Genomic DNA, 19,597 nt, shown 5'->3' on the forward strand with positions numbered 1-19,597 from the left:
GAACAGAAAATAATGTGTCCTTACATCCCTACAATGTCACAAAGTTTTCTTTACCATGAAACACCATAGAATAATCCAAGTGTTGTTAGAAAATTCCTTTTCAAAGAACAAAGCTATCTATGCAAAAGTCCTTCTTCAAGTCTTTCGTCACATGTTTCAGAAGATGACTACAGCTCATACCTGTTTTATTCCAGAGCAGTGATCTATTAAAGTAGTGGAGTGGAGAAAATAGATTATATAGACTAGGGCCCGGATCCCAATAATTCCTCCCTTCTACCTCACTGTAAACTATTTTTTAGCATCCTCAAAAGTTTAAAAAAGCAAACTACTTGCAACATGGTGCAGGGGCTGAAGCTGTTTGGGGGAAAAAAAATAAACATAAGCCACATTGGGCATGTGCATCTCTGGTTCAGAGTCTGTATGGTATTTCTAAAATGCCAGACATAGTTGGTTGCCCACTTTTTTTAACATTTGTGAAATGTTTTGTCTCTGTAAGGTGGAGGGGGATTGTTAAATGTCTAAAAGAAAAATCTGCACTGTAATATTGTTGCAAAATTTAAATGGCTGTTAGTTTTTTGTGTGTTTGGGGGTAGGGAGTTCGGAGAACATCTGGAGATGCTGAAATAACCTGCATTCATTTATGTTATTTAAGTTGTAAAATCATATTCAATCTTGACCTACTCAGGAAATCTATCATAAACGTCCTGCTGATTCTGACAGTCATACAGCAAAAACACCCTCTAATGAGCATTTAATAGTCACCAAAAGTTCTGCATTAAGTACAAAGCCCTTTTGATTACTTATTCCACTAATTTAAAGTAAATGCTTTTACAGATGGCATCTGTTAGGCCGCTGAGCGTGTGCTGCATTTATATGTAGTCACAGAAAATAGATTCCAGCTTTAGTATAAAGATTGTATAAGTGTGTGTGTGTGCGGGGGTGGGGTGGGGGGAGATCAAACACAAAATACTGAATAAACATTTATCAGTGGTGCTTTTTTTCAAAGCTCTTCATCACACACGCTTCTCCAAGAAGCACAATCCAATGCTTAAAAGTATTTTAGAAAATACCTTGCAAATTAACACCCAGTGTGGAACATTGGAGGCAAAGAAAGTGAACACTCCCATTTCTGTCGATCATCCTTCTGAATCTCTCTGTGTGTAGGGGAAAGTATTGTGCCTTCTGTATGCTTGCTGTGTTCATTGGAGTAGAAGTGTATGGGGGGCAGGGACACAATGTGATAAGGCCTATAAAAAATAAAAAAGAACCATGGAGATTCATTAGGATTTATACATGTTTGAAAATGTTCAAAGAGCTTTGCAAATCTGATCACAGCAATCCTTACAACTGTAAGGTAGGCCAGTATGATTACACTCATAGTTGCACATGTTCATGGCTGAGATGAAATGTGAATGGAGAACCCCCTTGATTCTCAGTTCACAGTCTCAGCTGTGCCACGACACTACACCAGCTACCTAATTCTTGTAGGATCAACTCAAAGGTTTATACAAGATGGGATCCCCTATGTGATCACATTGGGAGCATGCAGGACTGTGCTAGGCTGTGTTTGCATGGAGGTGCATCATGCACGTGTAAACTGTGCTACTTTTTTTATATACTTTCCCCTCTTTTTTGGATGCCACCTAGAAGAGGGGAGCCAGTGTGATGTTCTCCAGATGTTGTTGGACAACAACACCCATTAGCCCCAGCCAGTATGACCAACAGTTAGGGATGAGGAAAGCTGTAGTCTAGCCATGTCTAGACTATATTCACTAATAGGCAAAAAAACCCTGCGGTTTAAGAATGTACCTATAGCCCACAGATATTTCTATCCAACTTTAAAAAGCAGGGAAATTGGGCAGCTATAATGAATGCACCAGGGGAGCAGGAGATCTGACCTCCTCTCTGAGATATTGTACAGCCCTATAAATTTGTCAAAATGGAAACACAATTTGGGTTGGTCTTTCACAGTCCAATCCACTTCCTTTTTATTGGTCAATGTCATATGATGGTGAAGATAGCCTTTTGTTATGTTTCTATTTCTATTTTTGGTGCGTTAACAGTTGAATCTGAAACTGCAGTTTGATGTAAAATCAGACTGATTACAATATGTTGTTACTTCAGCAATGACTCTAGCTGTTGAAAAAAAGGGGATGCATGTTTTCAGCCTACTATGTTTAAACCACTTCATTTAAGGCAAGGTGGGCACGGTCAATTAAAAACATAGAGCACACCTAGAATTTTGCTAGAAAACATTTCACCTCCCACTGTTTTATCTTGTGTAAATTGAGACACTCCTGATATCCACTGGAGACTATTCTCCAGAATAGTCGGTGCTATTACTCCACAATTATTTTAGGAGTCTTATTAGTGTAAATTTTTCAAAGGTGTTGCTGTACTTCACATATTCACAGAAATAGAAACAAAAGAAAATATTTCCTATAGGAAACTTCACTAAAATTGCAAAGTAAATCAGACATATTTAAAGTGACCATCTGAACTATATCAACTGTCTTAATAATGTTGCTTCCTCCCTGCTAAAACAAGATCAGCACAGTACATGTCTTCTTTCTATTATTTGGGCTGATTGCAGGTGTTGTCACCACTCACCATATGCTCAGAGGCACATGTTACCAAATTCTTCCAAGCTACACAGGAAGTGGATTGGACTGTGAAAGACCAACCCAAATCGTGTTTGCATTTTGACCAATTTGTAGGGCAGTACAATATCTCAGAGAGGAGGTCAGGTCTCCTGCTCCCCTGGTGCATTCACTATAGCTGCCCAATTTCCCTGCTTTTTAAAGTTGGATAGAAATCTCTGTGGGCTATAGGTACATTCTTAAACCACAAGGGTTTTTTTTGCCTATTAGTGAATTTCTCTGCTTTTTAATCCGGGAGGTAAGAAATGGGATCTTGTGCAAGTTTGCTGAGAATGGATTGATCATTTGCATGCTAATTGAGTTCAGTGGAATTTACTCCCCTGCAATCATGCTTAGGATAGGTGAAACTGACCACAGGGGATGGGGAGGGGAGGAGGTGGTGGAGGAGGTGGAGGCGGAGGAGGGAGGGGAGGGAGGGCAGAGGGGAAGAGGGGGAGGGGAGCAGGCAGGAGGGGGAGGGGAAGAGAAGGACAGGTTTGATCATTTGCATGCTTATTGAGTTCAGTGGTATTTACTCCTGTGCAATCATGCTTAGGATAGGCGAAACTGACCAGGGGGGGAGGAGGGATGACTGGAGTGGGCAGGGAAGGAGGAAGAAGGAAGAGGGGAGGGGAGGATGAAGGGAGAGGAGAGAGGAAGGAGGGAGAAAGCAGGTCTGACCATTTGCATGCTTATTGAGTTCAAATGGATTTACTCCTATGGAATCATGGTTAGAATAGGAAAAACTGACCATGTGGGAGGAGCAGGGAGAGGAGAGAGGAGAGGGAAGGAGAAAGAAAGCAGAGAGGGGAGCAGAAGGAGGGGGAGGGGGAAGGAGAGGGTTGGAGGGGGATGGACAAAGGGAGGGGGAGGGGAGAGCAGGTTTGACCATATGCACGCTTATTGATTTCAGTGGTATGTACTCCTGTGCAATCATGCTTAAGATAGGTAAAACTGACCATGGGGATGAGGAAGGGGGGAAGGGGAAGGGGAAGAAGGGGATTGGAAGGGGATGGAGATGGGGAGGGGAGGGCAAGAGGGAGGTGACAGGAGGGAGGACATATTGCTAGATATAAGAAGTTTAATTAGTGACCTCATATAAACTGGTGAGAGAGGGGTGTTTTTCTTAATACACTATCTCTATTTCTAAACCAGAGGTTTTTTCAAATATTCTGTCTTCATGGGACATTTTGCTGCATGAGGCAAAGGCAAAATGGCACCCTCCCTTTACTTAAGCCAAGTCAACTGACCATTGAATCTTACTTTAACAATGGGGATGAGTCATTATCCTCTATTGCATCTGAGGGAAACAGGCTAGGCTAGGGAGTTCAGAGCAGGCTGGGAAGCACAGACAAGTCTTTTCTTAAGCAGAGAGGATCAACTGTAGGTCTCAAAAGGAAAGGAAAGGGAACTACTGCTGCTGCCTCCCTACCAGCATCTGCCACCTGAGGTGGCCACCTCACTCTGCTAAATGGTAGGACCGGCTCTGATGGTACACATTCCACACTGGCCTGTTTGCTGAGGATCTCCTCTGTTATTTCTCATGGAGCTCATGTGCATGATGAAGAGGTAGGCATGTATCCAAGGGGTTATGGAGCACTTGCCAGTTCTTATGAAGCACCTGCCAGACTTCTCTGTCATCCTGCAGTAACTCAGAGCATGCCCCAGACCATTCCCAACTTTCTTATGTAGTAGCTTATCACTACTGAACTTCCCACACAGTGTCTAATAAGGTATAGAGATTAGTAGAAGGAGCTTGTTCTGCAGAACTGATCTTCTCATTGAGGAACCCCTAACAGATTTCAAAAACAGACTTTGAAAAAAAACAAGGTTTTAAACCATTTGTTTGTATTTTCAGTTCCACCCAGAAAAAAACACCATATAACAACACACCTCCCATAGGCTGACCATCACCACTAAGCAGATAAAGGAAAAAGTGAGGCTACAGTTGTAAATAAAGTTGTAAATAAAGAAATTTAGGCCAAGAGATAGGGAGAGAGCAAGAGAAGAATTATCACATTTTTGATCTGGCAGATTATATTGTTTCCATGGTGAAATTGGAATTAAGCAAAAGATTACACAATGTAGTACATGATGAAATCAGAAATATTGTACCTGATAATGAAAGTTTTCAAAGAAGTGGAGTTCAGCAGAAACAGCATGCATGCTTGGGATTACTTTTTCATATATTTGATTCAAAATAGCCAGTGAGCTGGCACTCAGTTTAAGATTACATGCTAAGGGCTACTGCCTACATTGTGAAATAGGCTGCGTTTGCCTTCATTGTAAATACCTTAACAAGTGGAGGAAAAATGAGTATGACAGCATGTAATAAACAGGGGATCAGTACCCTAGGCAACTTGGGACTTCCGGAAGTACCATGGGCACAATCTTCCTTGTCCTGGTTTCAGACATCAGGGTGCAGTGAGGCTCCATTAGGAATCAGTATAGCCTGCACCTGCCTGCTCCCATGCCATCTCCATGCCCAGCCATGGTTGCTTATGGAATAGCCATAGCTCAGGGGCAGAGCACATGTGGTGCATATAGAAGATCCTAAGGTCAATCCTTGCCATCTCTAGCCTGGAACACACATCTGTCTGAAACTCTCGAGATACACTAGGTAGACTTGGTAGAAGGAAGCTTCACTTGTTGAGTCAGTGTGAGCATTCACTTCTAGGTGAGATTCTTAGTGACTCACATCCCAGCATGCAATTCAGGACTCTGTTGGCAGAATCAGACCTAGAACCTCAAGCAGTGACCTGGAAAAGAATTATCAACAAATCCTTCAAAATGTAGGGCACCCTGCCTTGAAGGATGTACTGAGGCTCTGATTGGAGCAGTGGTCTCACACCAATGGAACACATTGATAGAGAAGAGGACTATGAGGCTGTAACTTCAGTGTGCTCTGTTCGTGGCTCCTCAGACCATGGGCAAGCATGATTGCACTCGTGTCTTTCTAGCACTTATCTTCCTCACTACACATTACAGTACTAGCGTCACAGAGTGAAGAAATGAAATCTTTCTCATAACATGTTACTTAACCCTAGAGTTCCACCAGTTATCTTAGGCCTGCACAATTTATGACCCACCATGCCAAGCATAGCCTACTAGCACTGTATGATGGCCTATCAGGGACCATTTGTTTATTTTTATTTATTAAATTTATATCCCGCCCTTCCTCTCAGAAGGAGCCCAGGGCAGCAAACAAAACACCAAAAGCACTTTAAACATCTTAAAAACAAAACACTTTAAAACATATGAAAACAAAACATCTTAAAAACAACTTTAAAAACATACAAAGAAATTCCAACACAGATGCAGAGTGGGATAAGGCCTCTTTTTAAAAGACTTGTTGAAAGAGGAAAGTCTTCAATAGGCGCTGAGAAGATAACAAGAGATGGTGCCTGTCTAATATTTAAGGGGAGGGAATTACGAAGGGTAGGTGCCACAACACTAAAGGTCCACTACCTATGTTGTGCAGAATGAATATCCTGATAAGATGGTATCTGCAGGAGGCTCTCACCTGCACAGCGCAGTGATTGACTGGGTGTATAAGGGGTAAGACGATATTTCCGGTATCTTGGTCCCAAGCTGTGTAGAGCTTTGTACACCAAAACTAGAACCTTGAACTTGGGATGAGAGCTAATGGGAGCCAGTGCAATTATTTCAGCAGCGAGGAAACATATTAGCAATACCCTGCCCCAGGGAGCAGTCGTGCCACCTCATTGTACTTCAGCTGCAGCTTCCAGACCAACCTGAAGGGCGGTCCCACATAGAGCACATTACAGTAATCCATACTGTAGGTGCGTGAACAACAGTGGTCAGGATATCCTGGTCCAGAAATGGCTGCAGCTGTCTTACCGGGCGAAGCTGGTAAAAGGCACTCCTAGACACTGAGGTCACCTGGGCCTCTAGCAACAAAAATGGATCCAGGAGCACCCAGAGACTAAGGACCTGCTCTTTCAGAGGAAGTATGGCCCCATCCAAAGCAGGCAATTGACCAATTGACCAAACTTGGGAACCAATAACCCACACAACCCGCCTTGCTAGCAGTCAGACTCAGTCTATTGGCCCTCATCCAGCCCACCACCAAGGCCAGGCACGGTCCAGGACTTGCATGGCCTCTCCTGATTCAGATGTTACAGAAAAATAGAGCTAGGTATCATCAGTGTACTGCTGACACCTCACACCAAATCTCCTGATGACCACTCCCAAGAGCTTCATATAGATGTTAAACAGCATTGAGGGCAAGATGGTATCCTGAGGCACCACACAGCACAACTGCCAGTGGGTAAAAGACAATCACCCAATGCTATTCTCTGAAAACAACTCTGGAGGCAAGATCAGAACCATTGTAAAACAGTGCCGCTGATTACCTATCTTATCAAGTCAGCTCAGAGGGATACTACGGTCAATGGTATTAAAAGCTGCTGAAAGATCAAGTAAGAATAAGAGTCACACTCCACCATCCTTCTCCCAATAAAGGTCATCCATCAAGGTGACCATGGTGGATTCAGTCCTATATCCAGACCTGAACCCAGATTGGAATGGGTCAAGATAATCTGTTTCATCCAAGAGTACTTGCAATTGCTGCACCACAACCGTCTCGTTCACCTTCCCTAAAAAGGGGGTATTTGCGACCGGGCAGTAGTTGTCACAAACCAATAGGTCCAGGGTGGGCTTTTTCAGGAGCGGTCAGATTACTGCCTCTTTCAGGGCAGCTGGGATCATTTCATGTTGATCACACCCTGGATCCACTCAGTTATATCCCCCTGGCAAACTTTAATAAGCCAAGAAGGGCAAGGGTTGAGAGCAGAACTTGGAAAAGTTGCTTTTTTGAACTACAACTCCCATCAGCCCAGTCCAGTGGCCATGCTGGCTGGGGCTGATGGGAGTTGTAGTTCAAAAAAGTAACTCTTCCAAGCTCTGGTTGAGAAGACACATTGCTGGCCACATCATCGCAAGCACCTTGTCCACATCATCAGGCCGCATCAATTGAAACTGATCCCAAGAAGTTGTGGCCAGTGTTGCACTGGACACCTCACTGGGGACTACAGTAGTTATAGATGGGGCATCAATATTGCTATGAGGCAAGCAACTTTACTCTTGAAAGCCTTGCAAACAATTCACAGTGGGCTTCCAAAGGGTCCAAAACTCCATTTCCTGGAGTTGATATTAACAGACTCCTGACCATATGAAAAAGGTGGCACTTGATAGTTTGAGGTTTTATTCTGCTTTGAGGTGACAGGTTGTGCAGGCCTGAGAGGAATGAGCAAAGTGTTTTTGTTTTTTTTAATGGACAAATTGATGAAATCACAATAGGTTGTGTAGGCATTTCAACAAAAGTTTCAGTTCCTTCACATGCTATAACTCAACTTGTAAACTAAACCTCACAAAATAGACTGGCTGTCACCTCTAGGTAGAAATTGATTTGACTTCTTTTTAAAAAATGGATCCACCTTTCCCCTTTTTGATGGGGAAAAGTTGATCAACCCATTTATTATATGTTTTTAATGTGTCTCTTAAAATAAGCTGCATGTTTCTCACCATGAATAAAATGACTGATAAAGGTTTGCGCTCCTTAATGTATTAGATTGCTTAATACTGTGAAATTTTGGCTGTACTGAAACCAATGAGAAGCTTGCAATGACAAACAGGATTAGAATGACTTATATAATTTATTTCCTGTCCTTTCTTCCAAACTCAGGCCTAGAACACAGGGACAACCCCAGTTTGATCGCAGAGCTTTGTTGTTTATTGTAGAGGCATTCATTACCCAAGCAGGGTCCTAACCTTTCTTCTGGAATGTATTTTATCCATAGCATGAACTAACCTTTGAATGATTTCTTTGTTTCCAATTACACTATGCAAAATGTCTCTGTTTTTTCTTCTTCGTACTACGCTCTTTGGAATTCAAGGGACACCACAAAAGTAGGCACTAGAGAGAGACTTGCTTGATTTATTTGTTAATAAATTAATATTAAATATGTTATTTATTTATTTTATATAAAAAAGAATCACTTCATGATTTAGTGCATGTTTTTTAAAAATATAAGGGTTCTGTGTGCTGTTCTCTGTACCATTTTTTAAAATTATCTGAATGCCTTTTGGATGAAAACCAAAGACCATCTTGTTGAACTAGGCCTTAAAAACCAAGAGAGCAGCAACATAAATCCACTCTATCCACATATTTAAAAGAATGTTAGTTAACTGTATTTCTTTCAACAAGAAATCACATAGACAAATTCATACACTAACAAAATGCTCATCATTATGATTGGTGAGGTCTGTGTGGAGGGATGGTATGTGTACTAAATGAAACTGTGTGCATGTTTTGTCTCTGGCTCTGTGCACTATTGGCTGTGGCTTTGAATGGATGGTGAGAGTGATATTGTGCGAGTGGTTGTCTGAATAGAGTATTTAAGTTGGAGTGTGTACTATGCTGCCTAGTAATCTTCTCTGATCTTAGTTATTTTGATATAGTTACTATGGTTATGGATATTGTGTGTTTATATATTTGGATTTTGTCTTAATATAAATTATCTGAAAGTGTGCTTATTGTATATCTATGTATTTTGATTATTTATGTATATGGATCTTCCTTATTGTAAAGTGCTTACGTGCACATACATTTACACAACAGCTCCTGCATTTTCTGATAGACAACATTTCTTTTTTCTTAAAACAGCACCTGCAATAACTTGCACAAACTGTGGAGATTATGCCAGCTTCACAACAACAGTTTTGCTGAAAACAAATCTAAATTAAGCAAACCTAAGAGATTCTTGCTGGTCTTATAATTCCTTAAGAAATTATCAGAAGTCATTCTGACTTTTGCCTGAAAAGTTATTGCACTCTGTATGCTTCCATGCAGAACTAAATAAGTTCAGTGCTTTGATGTGACTTACTGTGCTGACCAATAAAAGCTTCTTCACTCATTCAAGATTTTGCAGATGTGACTTTTCCTCTTTTTCTTCCTTCTTACAGTAAGGAGTGATGAACTTTAAGTATGCAGCTTTAGCAGAGGATACATAAAAATCAAGCACTTTCAAAATGTCATTTCTAAATAAGGAATTAATGAAAAATATGCCCAGTGGTAAAACTGATTTAGAAACACACGCAGAGTAATGAGTTTTCCCCAGCTTTGTAAACTGCCTTGAGAATTTTATTGATGAGTGGCCTTATAAAATTAATAAAGAAGATAATAAAAATACTAATAAATACTATGGCCTAGTTCTTACACAGGTGTACCACTTTGGACTGCAGGTAGGCTGTACCACTTTGTACCACAGGTGGGGGACTTTGGACAACTAGTAGGGGGTTCACATGGTTGAATACGTCTCCATACAATTTTTTTAAAAAACTCTTCACATAGAAAACTAACATGCCAGAAATGATATCTAGTTTATGTTGTGGATGCATTATTTATTTATTTATTTTGCTTTGTCTAGGCTGTACCACTTTGGACCACATGTGGGGATTCACATGGTTGAATATTTCTCCATTCAATTTTTAAAAAAACCCTTGAAACAGAAAACTAGCATGTCAGGAAAAGGGAATCTGATGTCTAGTTTTGTTGTGGATGCATTTTAATTTGTCTAGTTTGCTTTGTCTGGACTACCAGTTTGGACCGCAGGTGGGTGTTCACATGGCTGGCATACAACTTTTTTATTACTTTCACATAGAAAACTAACATGTCAGGGGAAAGGCATCTGACTTCTAGTTTTCTTTGTGTAGACACTTTTTATTTATATATTTTGTATGAGGGAGCACTCAGCCAAGGAAGTCCTTACTCCTCTGAAATGTCACAGCCCAGACATAGACTTACCAACTTTTGTGAGAAGAACTAAATGACTGCATTTAGAGACATGGTTGCAATGGAGTGGCAATATCCCCCTAGTCTCTTTAACTGGAGATCTTGTGGGTTGAGCTAGGGACCTCCTGTATGAAAAGCATGTGCTCTGACACTGAGCTACACCTTCTACCTTGAAAATGCCCTTCCAATATATTGTCCTTTATCTCTAACCTTCCTCTGCCTGCCACAACAAAAAGCATTTTGCTAGTTAATTATAATAATAGGCGCCACATTTCAAATCAAGTGTTTCTATCATGCTCACATTAGTGCTAAAGACAGCACAGAGGAATAAATGCAGCATGTGTACTTTTTGTAAAAGAGCTAAGGACTCTCTTTAAAAACGTCAACTTTCTTTAAACCATCTGAATTGGTTGATAAAGTTCCCCATGAAAGTTTAAATTGATGGCCAATTACCTTCCTTTGAGATATTACTCAGATGATCAGAAAATAACTCTCAGACTTCAGTGTCTAAAGAAAATCTACTCACTCAGACGGTACTTATGTTTTCATTCAAGCCATTACACTGCAGTAAAATTGGAAGTAATCACATTTTTGACAGCTCTCCTTATTTGTTCAGAGAATTCTTCATCCCTGCTAGAAGGATGAGATAAACCTCGGCTACGTTCCTAAAACAATTAGTTTTTAAAACTGCAAGGTGAGCATAATAAGGAAATTCCTTAAGGTCACTGAGGTTTCATGGATAAATTTGGGGGTGCAAATTTAAAATGATTCACTATAGATCAGTTATCTTTTAACACCATTCAAGAGACAAGAAATTCTGGTTCTTCTTTCTCTATAGGATAGGTTGATGCAGCCTCATCCAACCTGGTGCCCTACAAATATTTTGGATGACAACTCCCATCATCCTTCACTATTGACCATGCTGGCTTGCACTGATGGGAACTACAGTCCAAAGCATCTGGAAGGCATCAGGTTGGGGAAGGCTAGTTTTGATGAGCCCTTGACTGAAGAGGCATGTCATGGGTGGCTTGGCAACTTGCCCTGGTGTTGGGCTGAAGGTTTTGTTATCATTTGTTTTCCATTCCCTCCTTGGCTATTTATTTATTTTAATACATTTTCATGCCACCACTCCCAGCACTAAGGCAGCTCTCAGCATAATACAGCCACAGCTTGACACTTTAAAATCCCATTTATTTCACTGAGAGAGCTGAAAACATGCATAAATCTTTCTCTTTGAACTTAAAGGGACATAAAACATGCAGAGTTCTTGCTGGATCATGCCCTCTAGAAATATATATAATACATTTTATATATTATCACTACAGAATAGCACAACAACAGTGGAGCTTTAAGACCAACCTGACAGCATCAGCTGTAGGGATGTCAGAGAATTCCAGTGAAAACAGAAACAGGAGCAGAAATTGCCGATGTTCAGTTATTCGTCCCATGCCCAGAATGGAAATCAATCCAGCGAATACAATCAGTATTTGCTGCTGTTGTTACTTTCAGTCCACAAACAATATGTAATCGATTTTTCCCCTTTTTGCATTGTTTCCTTTGCACTGGAGCAGATTTGGGGATGGCACAGGGTGTACGTGGGGGCAAGAGAAGGAGGGAACATCCTGTTGCATAAGCAAAAGTCATTTCGCTCACACTATTTAGTTGAATACTGTCCATACAATTCAAATATGAATAACTCTCTCTGTCTCTGTCTCTGTCTCTCTCTCTCTTACACACACACACACACACACACACACACACACACACACACACACACACACACACACACACACTTACACACACACACACACAAAACTGGGACAGAACAGAGCTATGATTGTGCATGTGCATGTGCATATGACATGTTAGAATAGAAATAGACTGATGCATCCATCCCTAGTAAAAACTGATGGGGGATCTGGTTAGTATTATTGTTATGTGTGACAATGAATGGGATGCTGTACACACATAGATACAACCCTACAATATTCAGGATGTGATACATCTTCCAGAGGAATGTATGACTGGCTGGACATTGCTCTTAATTATAACTTTCCCCCCTTTAAAAATTCAACTCTACTCCATATCTTCTCTCAGTCATTGCTCATGCCATTTTAAAAAGGCAAACAGTCATCCCGGAGAGCTGCAATTAGGGGAAAGCGTGCAAAGGAATTAGTTTTTAAATCTCATGGTACTTTCAGATGCCAGAAAATATTCTTCAAAGTTCACAATATCCTGGGGCTTGCTGAAGTTGTTTACACAAGTTTGCAAGTCACATCCCAGGTGCATCATTGTGGTATCCCCTTCCTGGCTACAGCTGCGCAGGTTGTTGCCATACCAGTTGGAGAGCAACATGATCTCAAGTATGATACCTTCTGGCTGACATGGAAACAATCCAGGTCAGTCACAGCCAGCAGGCAATAATGGAACAAAACTCCTGGGGAGTGCCATCTAAACTGCCACCACAGAGTGCATGGTGTCAGGCTAAAGCATAAATTGTACTGACTGGGGGTTGTTAATGTTTTTAAATTGCAGAAAATAACCTTACAATCCAAGTCAGGGGAAGCTGGCGTAAAGTTCCGCTGCATCCAATTGTTGTTCAGAAGCCTTTGGGTTGGCCGAATGCCAGTTCAGCTGGGAGCTGTGCACACAGACCAGAAAGTAAAATCCTTCTCTCCCAAATACCCCTACCAGCGGAGTAACCCCTCTCCATTAACTTCTATTGTATTTATTTTCTTAGACTGGCCTTTTCCCTGGTTTAACTTGTGCCTGAATTGGGACCAGCAGGCGGTTTGCCTGAATCAGGACCTGCTCTGAACATGAGTTGGATCTGGCCTAAGTCCCCTCACCTCAGCCTCTCCCCTAACATGCCCCAGGAACCTCCCTTTTTCAGGACTTATGCCAGCTTACACCAGCTTCACTTACACCAGTCTTGGGTGGGCTGACTGAACTGGGCTGAGGGACTTACATCAGCGTAGCTTGGCTGAGTCAGGACCCAGCGGGCTCACCTGGAGATCCGCCACATCCTACTCCCCTGGTGTAAATGGGAGTTGGACTGCTCCCTTAGATACTTTTCAACATTTAACATATGCATAAAGATGGCCATGCTTTTCTATCTAGAACACTTGATGCTAAGGATCACTGGCCCAAACCCCTTTCTCCTCCACTGTTAATTAACACTGTGGGAGACTCTGCCCTTCACAGTGTTCATTTACTCTGTAACAGCTTCCTCTGCACTGGGTTTTGTAGGAGGTGTATTTGTATTTCCATCATATGCTGAAGATGCACCGCTTTACCCTGGCCTTTGACACTTGAGATACAATTGCTGTAAACTGCCCTGGGACCTAATGATGATGGGCAGGTAGCACATCAAATAAATCACCACCACCACCTAGCAGATGCCCCTTCCCCCCTCCAAAACAAAACAGTGTTTAATAGAATGTTGAGTCTTAGATTGGTTCTGGTTGCATTATAGAACAGCTATAAATAAAACAAAACACTCAGCAACATACACAGTCCAATCCCATAGCTGTCTACTGTGCCAAATATTTCTCCTTCTAAAAAATGTAGTTCTCCAAAAATTGATGAGGAAAATGATTCCATTTGAAAATTATTAAAGGGAAGACAAAATTTCAGAGAAATTAACATTAGTGGAGTGTGGGTGTTTTGTTTGCAATTACCTTATTTTCAAGGTGGCCCAAGGGTTTTTGTGAGCATCCTTTCTTTCATTCTGCAAACACTCTCTTTGGTACTCTGCACTCTGCAGCCTTCTTGGCTGCCAGCATTTCCTGTAAACCCCAACACATCCTCAACAGGGCTTTCTTGTAAGCACAGAAAAGCGGGAAGTCTGCCTATTCGTGTGCTTGACAGGTATTTGTCATTTATTTTAAGTGAAATTTCAGTTAAATGATGCAGAAAGATTTTTTTAAGGTAAAAGGACTTCCATTAAAAACAAGATTGGTAAATACACTGATTTCAGGCACTTTAGTAGGCAACCTCCTTGGCTTCCCACACTTCAGTGAAAGTTCAGGGGAAGATGTCAAGAGGTAATTTCTTCCGAAGGAGAGGCAGCCAAGGAGGCTGCAGGATGCTGGAGAAATGTTTTATGGAAAGAAAAACACACCCAGAGTCACCTTGTAATGATATGTTAAGGTCAACACCGGTCTTCATAGCCACCAAAATTCTAAAGGGTTCTGCAAAACAAGTACTGTAGAAGAACAAAATCCTCTTTCATAGGAGAAGAAAAGTTTCCAGAAATTGGAGGATAGGTTTTGGCACAGCACTCATCTACTTAGTATCAGAAATAGGTCCCAGTGAGTACAGTGAGGCTTTTTATCAGGTAAATGGGTGCAGGATAATATCTGGACATGGGAGGCAATGATGGAACGTGGGTGGAGATGAAAAGAGTAAGTGGTACAAGCTATTAATATAAACAAAAATGTCTTCAAAATATCCCCCAGCCAGGGACAAATAGGAACAGTGATTTACTAGGAACAGGTCTGATAAATTAGAGATTCTCATTGGCAAATGGAGGCAATGGGAGCAAATACCCCTTGTCTGAAAAATGAAATGGGCTGCCTTCAAGTCGATTCCAACTTATGGCAACCCTATGAATAGGGTTTTCATGGTAAGCGGTATTCAGAGGGGGTTTACCATTGCCATCCTCTGAGGCTGAGAGGCGGTGACTGGCCCAAGGTCACCCAGTGAGCTTCATGGCTGTGTGGGGATTCAAACCCTGGTCTCCCAGGTCATAGTCCAGCACCTTAACCACTACACTACACTGGCTCTCACCCCTTGTCTAGGCATGGGCAAATCTGTCAGTTCTGGTTTCCCTACGGTTCTCATTTTTCCAGTCTTGAGCTCAGTTTTCCACATTTCCACACCAGCTTCCATTAAAAAAAAAGAAGTCCTCATGAAAAATTATCCGCATTTTAGTTTGAATTCCTCCAAATATATAGTTTTATATGCAATTTTGCCTAATATACACATTTTGCAAAGTAATTTCCCCTTAAATAATTCATTCTGTATATTATTTACACTAGCATATGCATTTATATCCAAACTTTACCCTAGTATAGCCTTTCCCAACCTTTTAATCCCCAGATGTTGTTGGACTACAACTCCCATCAGGTCGAGCCAGCATGGCCAATGGTCTGGAATGATTTAATCCAGCAACATCCAGTAACCCAAATGCTGGGAAAGGCTGCCCCACTATATGCATTTTTGTCCAAATTTCTTGGCTGTAGAACTGCACACACAAAATTCAGAGGACTGTGAATTTCAAAGGATAGTTGTGTTTCAATTCACATGTTGTTTTGGAAAGCGTGAATTATGTAAATTCAACTTTAAATGCAAACTGAATCGAATTTCCCCCCTATACTTACTCTTGTCTCATCTATGGATTTTTGGAATACATGTTTACAGTCTTGTGGCAAAATGAGAACACCAGAAAGAACAAAAAACACTTTTGGTCCTAGAAACTGTTTTCTTTAAAAACATACCACAAATTAAAAGCTGATCTTATTTTACCATTTGTATACCAAAGGATATTTTGTCCTGCAATTAACCAATTTACCTTAAGTTAACATATTGTATCAAAAATGGTAATGTCACAGTTTATCCTAAAAGGCCACTAGCTCGGTTTTCCTAGACATGAGGTGAAATATATTTTTTGTATTTATTTAGAACATTGGTCCAATACCCCCCCGCAAGCCATACAAACTAAAACAAAACAATAACAACAAATATCCCCCCAAAATAAATGGAAATATTAAATAAATAATATCAAAGGGCATATTCAGTCACCACCAAGCTCAGATGTCCTCTGAAAAAGCAATGTTTTCATAAAGGGTCTGAAAGCAAGCAGTGAAGGAGAATTTCAGACTCAGAGCATCATCATCATAAAAATTCCATTATTTGTGACTAGGGTTGGAAGACTCTGTCAATTTCAGTTCTCTCAGTTTCTTAGTTTTTTTCTAATCTTAAATTCAGTTCTCCACATTTCTGCAGCAATTTGTGATTTAAAAAAAAAAACTCATTAAAATGATTCAGCATTTAGTGTGAATTTCTCCTAATAAGCACATTTTGAATGCTGTTTTGCCTAATGCACACATTTTGTAAGCAATTTTCCCAAACAGAATGCATTTTTGTATTACTAAATATATCCATTTTATGCAAACGTGCCCCTAATATAGGCATTTTTTGTTAATATTGTTTGCTTCGAGAACTGCACTTCAAAATTTGGGTAAGTGCAAATTTCAATTGATGGGTATGTTGTGGTTCTCATATTGTTTCAGAAAATGGGAAATTGATATTTGCCTTTAAATGCGAACGGAACACAATTTCTACCCCATCTCTTCTTGTGGCCAAAGGAGAGGCTCAGATTAAAACATGAACCCTGCAACTCAGCTGATATAAATGGGGGAAAATGCATAACTGCATAGATCTAATAACAGCAACCAAAATGACATTTCCTCATCTTCAGTCACCAATTATTGTAGTTCAGTATCTCAAAAACTTAAATCATAAGCTCTAGAATATTCAGTTGAGTCATGTCCCCATTTAGGTGATGGAATTCACCAAATGACTTTGGGCAATTCACAGACTGTGCAGAAAAGGTAACATTCATGAACAGATTTGTTGCTGGAATGAACAACACAGAGACTGCAAATCGGTTTGTACATCAGGAGTGCTACATAAAGAATATATATGAATAGTAAAAATATGCTAAGTGAAACGATCAGTCTGTGACACAGGATTCATATTTAAAATGGGCTGTGTGGGAAGATAGAAGCTAGTTGCTCAAAAAAAAATACAACTGCTTTCTGAGTTGCCAGACATTACTCAGGTCGACATAGGGAGCTTGAATATGTTTGACTTAGTGCCATCTGTTTTACATCCGTCAAGAGATGCAAACAACAATGTGTCTCTCTTAACTGCACAGTTTGTTTAGCATGGAATGGAGACTACAAAATATTATTAATTCCACCTAACATGTTTAACTAGACTTTTAGATTTAACACACTGAAATGGTCTTATACAGTAGGGCCCCGCTAATACGGCGGGTTAGGGACCATGCCCCCGCCGTAAAGCAGAAATCGCCGTAAAGCGGGGACCCATAGACTATAATGGGCCGCGTCGTGAAAAAATGACGCGAAAACATCGCAAAACAGCAACATCGGCTTTAAAACGGGGAATTTCCCCTGCTTGAAAGCCGCTGCATCAGCGGAACGCTGTAAAGCGGGCCCCTACTGTACTTCCATCTGGTTTCAGAGCCTCTCAAGACAAAAGGGAAAGGGCCATCCAGACCTTTTCAAGCAAGGTTTTCAGGTCTCAGAATCTGACCAATTGACAAGCTCAGAGCTGGTCCTACCTCAAATAGCACCTCAGCATGAAGCTACAGCAACCCACTTTCAGGAAGCTACTGTAGCAGTTCTGCTCTTCCTGGAGAGCTGTTTCTGGTTGCAGATAGTGGTCAGAAGCAACGTGATGCAGAAACTTTGATGAAGCTAAGCAGGTTTGGATCGGGTGAGTGGAGTTCAATAAATATTTGTTTATAATAAATGTATTTATAGGTCACACTTTTAGGTTCACATCGCATAGCTTACTTTGCGTATAATAAAAACAACACAATTCAAAACAAATCTAGACCATTTTTAAAGTGGTAGCAGAGCAAACTATTTAAAAACATAGGCCAGTTAAAAATAAATAAATAAAATGGTATTATAGATTGCAGCAGCTAAAAAAAAAACCTATGCATAAAATGGTTCTCTGATTTAAGCTCATAAAATAAAGACATAACTTAGGAAAAGGTAGCCTGAAATAAATAGGCATTGAAAAATGCTTCAAGATTGCAGATATTATTTATTATTATTTTTTATTATTTAATTTGTATCCCACCCTTCCTCCCAGCAGGAGCCCAGGGCGGCAAACAAAATGCTAAAAACACTTTAAAACATCATAAAAACAGATCTTAAAATACATTAAAACAAAACAGCATTAAAAACATTTTTTAAAAACAACTTTAAAAAAGGATTAAAAATGATGTCAGAATATAGACAGGGGATAGGTGGGTTGTCTCACTCACCTATCAAATTTGGTCTGGGGGCTGGGGGAAGAATACTGTCCAAGCAGGATTGTGCAGGGAATTCAATCCTGTTTTCTGCAGGGTTTGGGCGCACCAGCAAGTTCCCAGTGAGAACTGGCTGGCATGCCTGAACCAAACAAGACTGAACTCCCAGCTTATCAGCTGATGCACAGGTGGTAGTGGTTCAGTCTTGTTTTTATAGCTGTGTCTCTACCTGCACCACACCTATGCCATATTTGACATCAGGTGTGTGGGGCAGGTGGCTGTTTTTTGGGGGAAATGGCCTCACGGGCAAAATGGGAAGGCTTGGCAGGCCAAGTAGTGTGGCCTGTGGGCCAGATGATCCCCATCTCTGTATAGTTCTTCCAATTAATATCTATAGTTTATGGGGAAGCCTTTCACCCATATTCACTAGGTCTCTACTCTCCCAATTATTATGTGTACTAGGTTCACATAGAAGAAAGTTTGATCCTTGAGAGCATGGTGATATGAAATGGTTATCATGTAATACCTGCAATAATCATGTGACAATTATGGCAATACATAGTCACAATTCCGTTTGCTCATTAAAGTTCAAGCTGGAAATCAAAGCAGGCAAGGCTGAAATTTGAATATATTAAAACATATACATCACAGCAGACCATTTTGTTCCAGAAAATTCTTCTTGTCCAAAAGATGGTTTTGTGAGTGCCATTAAGATGAAAGATGGCCCTTTTCAAATGCTCTTCTCTCTGCTTGTTTTTCATCTTGGACCATCATTTTTAATCAACATGAGTTTTTTTTTTTTAATGTTGAATGTTGACCTAGCCAGTCAGTAAGGTTTAACGTGTGCCTAGATATAATTTATGTTAACTGAGATTACTTCTCTATCCTGGGAGGATTACCCATATATGCCTAAATTTTTCTCTTTTCTTTTTAGTTTTTGGCTAGTTGCAAAGCTATCAAAGGCCATTTCTATCAATATCATGGTTATTTAGCTTTTAAAAAGAACCTTTAATTGGGAGTAGGATGAGTATGTTTGCCATTCTAAAGTTTCAAGAATGTTATAAAGGCCAT

Source organism: Rhineura floridana, chromosome 5, assembly GCF_030035675.1.
Source record: "Rhineura floridana isolate rRhiFlo1 chromosome 5, rRhiFlo1.hap2, whole genome shotgun sequence".
Classification (NCBI taxonomy): domain Eukaryota; kingdom Metazoa; phylum Chordata; class Lepidosauria; order Squamata; family Rhineuridae; genus Rhineura; species Rhineura floridana.